The sequence below is a fragment of the Alosa sapidissima genome, chromosome 1 (assembly GCF_018492685.1).
Source record: "Alosa sapidissima isolate fAloSap1 chromosome 1, fAloSap1.pri, whole genome shotgun sequence".
Classification (NCBI taxonomy): Eukaryota; Metazoa; Chordata; class Actinopteri; order Clupeiformes; family Clupeidae; genus Alosa; species Alosa sapidissima.
Genome location: NC_055957.1, coordinates 13,484,428 through 13,492,197, shown reverse-complemented (window position 1 = coordinate 13,492,197; position 7,770 = coordinate 13,484,428).

The window sequence follows — 7,770 nt, the reverse complement described above, 5'->3', positions numbered from 1 at the left end:
GCGGACATAATAGCGAACCACTGCAGAAAAAAACGGCCTTCTTCCTAGATGTTTATCTCATTATTTACCCCATACACTTTACTGAATAATTTGTCAGTGCTCTGACTTGTAATGTGTTGTTTGAATGACCAGATTTCCATGCTCCCTAAAAGCTGGCCTTTTTTTCAGAGTAAGCAAGCTGGCTTTACATTGTGATGGTTATCTTGAAAATAGATACTCAGTGGTAAAGAAATGTGTTTCTGGGGATTTCCTGGGGCCTGGTAGGAGCAATAAAACATCCAGTCTGGTACAAATGCGTTCACCAATCAGGAGGCATCCACAGAGATTAGTGTCCCTGTGTATCAGTTGTTTTAGCAGTAGGCTGTATGGTAGTTCAGCATTGCACACACTGCAAGGAGGGTATGCAGCTGATCTGGGTCTGGTGGAGGTTGGCAAAATTCTAACATTGATGCTGATTGCTCAAAGCTCAATAAGGTTCTTTTGTGCCACAAATTGTGATCTTTCCTGGGGATTTTTTTTTTAAGGTTTCCCCAGTAACGCTTTCTCTGCTGTGTCTTGACAGTTTTCAAATGAACAAGCTCTGTGAGTACTTAGCAGGCCTACATTTCTTACATCTCTCCAACTTTCGCACACAGATCTTGGACATTATTCAGAGTTACTTATCAAATGTGCAGAGTGATACCTGTTATATACTCTGTGATAGTCAGCCTCTTTTTTTGTCTTGAGCAAACAGATTCTTCTTCTAGCAGAGCAGTGCCACACATAGATCACAGGAGACTATTTCAAGAGCTGATTCATCTTTTTTTTTATCCCTGACATATAGACAGCTTTGCAATTGACACCTTTCTGCATTTCGCTCTGTCAGATTTCGGCCCATCCTGGTCCCTTACCTAATTACTATGCCGGCACCATTTCAGACAATCCTCGTGATGATCGCTGCTGTGGTGGAACGCTTCATTTTCCCTCCAAAAGGGCCACCTCTCTGCCATTCACCCCAGGCCAGGCGTCATCCTCTTGTGTTCGCCTGCTCACACAGCCTGTGGGTAGCAGAAGGTTGTCATTGTACCCCTCTCTCTTTTTTCCCCTTGCCTTGGCACTCCTTTCATGGTTGGAAAAAAAAATCCACAGCCTTTGCCCCCTGCCGTTTCCTATAAAATTGGCAGAAAAATCTCCGTTATTTCACAGAACCCACTCTCCCCCTCCCCCCCTGACACACACACACACACACACACACACGCACACACACACACACACACACACACACACACATAGCCCAGCCGCACAATCTAAAAAGGTGCTTTCACTGAGACACAAAAGAAGACAGACCGGCCTCCTACACAACTGGAGTTTGCACATGAGATCAGAATGTCAGTGAGGCAGCCAGCCACAGTGTGGTGGATTTCATCTGTGTATGTCCTTACGTTCCTAAGTCAACCACAGCATACATGAGCAAAAGAGACGTGATGACATTGGGATGACATCAAGCTCCATGGAAGAAAATGAAATGCCTCACTCTTAACTGAATTTCTAATTGCGTAATTAGTTGGGGGAAAAAAGAATTGCTGTGCCCGATCATCATCCTCCGGTCTCCACAGCTGTCATTGTCCTGCGCGCGCCCCACCTCTGGACAGAGAAGAGGAAGAGTCGGCTGGGGAAAGCGCTGAGTCAGCCCTGAGCTATCACTAATCTAAAAATACTCTGGGCCTCCATATGCATGTGACATCGGGCCGCCAAGTCGGAGCACGCTCACTCGCAGCGGGGAAACCCAGGGGAAACTGCCATGCTCGTTAAAGTGTGACATTTACAAATGAGAATTATGAAAGCTGCCATGCTCATTACAGTGTGAGGCTGGAAAACAACGGCGAATGCTATGATGCCTCTGCACATGCATCTGTGACCATGACCAGCTGGTTCTCTAGATAATTGGAGTTATGTATGTATATGCTTCAGATGCGCCACAGTATTAAATCTTTCGATATGGTTTGGGAATAACAATATTTATGAGCTATCAAACCATTATCCACTTGATAGGCAAGATTCTCTAGAATCAGTTTGAATTCTTTGAAACAGTACAGCTTCAACAAAGACACTGCAGTGCATTGTACAGAACAAAGAGATGACACACGTTTCCCCTCAAAAAAGAGAACTGGTGCGGAGCTGGTGCAATCTTTTCATATGATGTAGTCACAACGCTCATTCTGGGTCTGAATGTTCTGATGAGAGAGTGGCTGCTTGAAGTGAAGCAGCAGAGGTCCTTTGAAGTCTCTTATCGTTCGTCCCTGGGCGCCACAGTCATCAACCCACTGTGGGGAGAGCCCATTTTCTGACACGAAGAGGGGAGATGATGAGTGAGAAGCAGAATCCTGGGGGCCACTGAAGTCCCCAGACTAAGCTTGCCTCGCCAGCCCACAACCCAATTATCAAACTGCCCTCACCTCACGCGTACCACTCGCCTGTAATAAAGTGACTTTTCCATGTGCCAAGTTCAGTGCAGAGGATTTAGAAGGGATGCATCATGTGTAAAATATGCACGGTTCCAACAGCATTCTGGTTTTAACTGAAACGTTTCTTAATCTCAGACCTCAACCAGAGCTGGCATTTGACTAGACCTTTTCAGTGTCCCTGTTGGCTACGGCAAGTCAAAGGTCATGACTTTAATACCCACTGAGCACACAGTACTGATGAAACATGACATCATACAGCATCTGCAGAACGCTGTCCCTTTCCAAGTACATAAGCATCTGCTACACAACTAAAACATGCAATAATAATAATAATAATAATAATAATAATAATAATAATAATAATAATAACAACAACAACAACAACAACAATAATAATAATAATTTTGAAATGTTGTTATTGGTTACTGTGGAGATGCATTTATGTGTTCTCTGTGGTCTCTGTGACCTACAGCAGGTCAAGACATCAAATTAATGGGACTCGGCGGGGGGGAGCTATCCAGCACTTCCACATGTTGCCTCCCTCGTCGGTTGCAGCCTCTGGATGTTGTTGTGTGCTCATGGTGGAACAGAGCACACCAGATGAGCAGGAGCCACAAACACACACACACACACAGATAAGACAGACGTTGACGAGGAGGTGGTACGCTGCAGGCAAAGTTGTCAGCTGGGGGAGATCGTGTTTACACCTCCCTGCTTGTCCGGGCCTCCTCCACCCTGGAGGCGCAGCAGCAACACACCCCAGAGGAGATGGGAGACGGGATCACATAATGGCACTCTGTACCAGAGGCCCGCAGATTTTGTGTTTTCAATTAGCTGTAGATTTGACACAGCGTTTTAATTGTTTGCCACCCTATAGGATGGACCTGGATGGAACTGCGGGTCCCATCCAGTGGCTTGCCATTTGCTGGCTGTCATGTTTGCCTCAACACAAATGTGTATTGATCGGTGAAGCATTCACATCAATATCGCCCTCATGTCACACACCACTGAATTGACTGGACTTAGCATGGCCATAGAGGCACAGACCCAGCAAACTTGTTTGTTATTGTGTTATCATGATCCAACCCCATTTTAACCAAACCATGCATGCGCACAGTCTCACAATTCATGAATGATATTAGTGATTTTCCATTGTGATAATTACCGTGTCAATCATCATTAGAGGTGTTTTCTCAGGAGATTTCCTGCTGAGCATGGCACAGTGACTTGATGACGAGAGCAGTATAACTGATTGGTGAGAGTGTTTCTGCCAGGGTTTTGCTGCAGCAGTGCTATATGCTATGCATGAGCTCACAGCATCTCCAAAAGTGAGATCTACGTGCTGAATTGACCCCTCTCCTCTTGACGTAATCTCATCCTTCAAAGCCAATGAATTCATCATGTCTTCCAGTAGACTTGCTGTCATTACACAGGAATTATGTCCCAATTAAGTCAAATTGGGAAACAAGGATTAAAAAGTAGCATTTGCAAGAGTAGACTCTTTTCTGGTTCCTCCGCTGCAGAGCCCATCAGCAACCACAGCCGACTAGGGGAAAGTGCTGAATGCACTGTCAGACTTATGTGGCACATGCCCGGGGCTATAGATTAGTAATGGATCAGCTTGGCTATCACTCAGGGAGGACCAGAGAAGAAGGGTGGCATCACGGACAAGACAATATAGGAGAGAGAGGGGGAGGGGATGGAGACAAGAAGGTAAAAACAAGAGAAAGAGTGAAAAGGAGAAAGAGAGAGAGAGGGAAGGAGAGAAAGACAGACAAGGAGAGAAGAAGAGAGACAGGAGAGGAGAGAGTTGAAGAGGGAGGCAGAGAGGAAAGGAGGTAAAGTAGAGAGGGAAGAAAAGAGACAGACACAGGGGGTCAGAGAGGGTAGGCAGAAAGAAATGTGGAGGAGTGAGAGGAGAGGACAAAGAAAAATGCCACAGCTAAGAAAGGCAGCAGCAGAGATTTGAGTTTGTGAATTCAAGAGATGAAGTGAGAGAGAAAGAAAGAGGTAGAGAGAGAGAGAGAGAGATAGAGAGAGAGAGAGGGAGAGAGAGATAGAGAGATAGAGCATCAGATGACCGCTGACTCTGGCTCCTGATTCCGCGCCGGTCGAGGGCCAGGGCCGCAGCAGAGCCGAGCTTCTCGCCGAGCCCCCCTGGGCCCGACATCTGCTGTTCCCCTGACAGCCCTGGCCTCGGTGAACCTGCCTGCTGCATGCCCTGTTGATCTTTGGCCTCTTATACAGACCTCCCCCGTCAACACCTCTCCATCTCTGTCCATCAGAGTGACGGGCAGCCACCTGCCCAGCGCTGATGAGTTCCAGCATGTAGTGAAAGGGTCAGGGAGGGCAGTTAGTGAGGGCAGTTCACGCCACTCCCCCCACCCCCTCACCCCTGGCACACATGTACCTCTGCATGGCACCCATCAATCTGGGTTATTATTCAAGTGTAACAGTCTGTGGATGGAGCTTTACTTCCTGTTAACTACACTCAGGGAATCATTCATCGTGCCACAACAGCTGCCATACTTTCAAAAGCTCTTCTCCATTTCTTTTGCTGGAGAGCTGGCATTTGTTTTGACAGCCAGTGCAAAGAGTTCTGATGGCGTCACTGGAGAGAAAGAGAGAGAGAACAGAGGTGTGTTTGAAAACGGTACACCAACACCAACACACCAAGAGATGCAGTCTCGGTCCATGTCGGTGGAGTATGCGTACTGCAGATGCACCCACTGCGGTACTTTGTAACAGAAGATTTTATATTCCATGTCTCAGTGGTTTCAAATACGAATGAGTCAAGTTGCGGCAGTATGCTGGCTGACTGTAAAATATAATGTGATATGCTTTAAGAAATTGTGCCTTGAGTAGCTGCAATTATGGAATCAGACACTGAATCATCAGGTGAAGTGCACTAACTAGGTTATTAGGTACGGTGATTAACTATGCATGATATGTCAATCCCTGACAAAAAAGGAAGTGAAAAAAATCCCATCAACTCATTTCACCCCAGTTACCAGCTCCGCTAATTCAGACACAAGGTGTTGTCCTTGTTTTCTCACTTGGGCAAGCTGCTGAGATAATGACCAAACCGTAGCCTTGTGCTTTCCAGTGGCTCCTTTCAGTGCAGGTGTGCGGTCTTCCAGGAGAGCCAGGGCCGGCATGGCAGTCGGGGGAATTGTTTTCTGCTCACTGTTTCCTTTTCTTCCCTGCAAGTCATGACTTAAGACCAACTAAGACTAATCGTTGCCAGCTGCGCTATGATCACTATGAATAAGGCAACCGAGAGAAAAAATATGCCCCAAACAGATTTTGAAACACTGCATTACGTATTTCATTTTCCAGAGTTTCCAGGGGTGGAGGTTTATGTTGGATTTGCACTGGTTTCACTGTGAAAAGAAATGAAACAGCTTTCAATTTTAGAGGTACAAAAACACACTCCAAAGTGCTGTGAATGCCAAAGAGTTTTTTTCTCCCCACCCGTGAGCTTTGAGGTGTGTGTGTGTGTGTGTGTGTGTGTCTATGTGTGTGTCTATGTGTGTGTGTGTGTGTGTGATGATGTTTCAAAGGCCAGGTGTGATGCGCTGGGGCTCCCAGCTGAGTGGCTGCATCTGTGCTCCAGCCAGTGCAGCATCTCACGGTAAGTTTAATTTTCATCTCTGCACACGGCTGTTTTCCAGCCTGGCACACACAAATTCCGATGAACCTGGTGACCCTGTTTAGAGAAAAATGCTGGCATGGATGGACGTATGAAATGTTTTCATCTTCCATTGCATTACGAAGTTTGTCTCACATCTGTATCCAGTTCTCACTTATTGTATTAGGCTATTAGCACAAAAGTAAGTCAGCATAATTATTAATCAAAATGGCTTCAGAGGGAATGGGTGCTCATTGCACAAATGGCGGCTGTTTCATTGGACTCACCTTTTGAAGATGGCAGCATGGCAGAGTGGCACGGCATGTGGCGATTGCTGACCTTGGGGCTGCTGACGAAGGGTGCACTATTGACGGCCCCTGCACAGTGCCCATGGGCAGGCCTGTTCGTGCCATCCTGCAGCATGTGTCTCTAATTAGATTTTCACTTGTCAAAACACTGATCACGAAAACATAGCCCAATCTACCCCCACTACTGTGCCTCCGAAAGAACCGAGGAAAGTAGGACAACAACTGACCTTGTGACTGTGTGGCCCAATGAGATGAATCGAATGTTTTTCACCATAAAAGAAAAAAAAAAAAACCTTGAATGCTCTCCGGGAGATTCAGAGAGACCGTCTAGATTTGATCAATACATTTATGGAATGTGCCATCAGAGCTGTTTAAAACTTACATGTTTTTAAGAAAGGATCTCAATCATGCACTTTTTACCAATGCTCAGCTCTCTGTCACAACAGTGAAAGTCCATGGTCAACCAACCAAGCATGAGCCAATTACATTTGAATAGGCGTGCCGCAACTATGTCATTTAGCCACCAGAGGGCAATGCCACATCCTAAAGGGGATGCCAAAAGTAAAACTAGAAAGAGGGAGGGAGAGGGAGAGAGAGAGAGGGAAAGGGAGAGAGAGAGGGAGGGGGGGTGAAACAGGATCACTCCTGCCCTAGAGTCTCAGTGGACAAATTAATTAATTCCCATTGGCATGATTGAAATTAAATGTGTCACATCGGCGCTGCCCAGCTCCTGCTGCGGCCCTCACTGACCCCTTGCTTTTGTCTCCTTCCTGTCTGTTGGCATTATCGATCGGCTCATCAGTTGAGAACCACATCTAGGATACACATGCCACACAGGCTCCATGTGAGTTATGTCAGGTGCCACATGTGGGCTTTTTCTTTTTTGGTGCTGTCGATTACAAGTCCCCATTTGTTATTGAATTTCTTTGAATTTGTTGTATTTTTTCTTGAAAATTGGACTTGTTCCTTGAATTTCCCCTTGGGTATCAATAAAGTATCTATCTATCTATCTATCTATTGTTTAAATTTGTGATTGGCTGAAAGCCAGTGTCTTCCAGAAACGCACAGATATTAACATTAATGCTATATGTGGTCTTTGATTATTGTCATATCAGGGACACTTTTTGTAAGCTACTTAACAAAGTCTTTCTGAACACTGAAGATGTTCCTTAGAAGAATAAGACAAAGACAAAGAAGTAGAAGAGGCAGAGAAATTGAAGAGAAAAGAAAAATGAAACCTCTGTCACCGCATGGAGGGGTGCCATCTAAGCCATGCTGTCCTTGATTAGAAAATAAATGTCTCTCTCATCCCTGATCTCTCTGGTGTGAGTGATGAAAGCTGATGTCTGGCTCCACAGTGTGTCATTACCCATGCCATCCACACAGT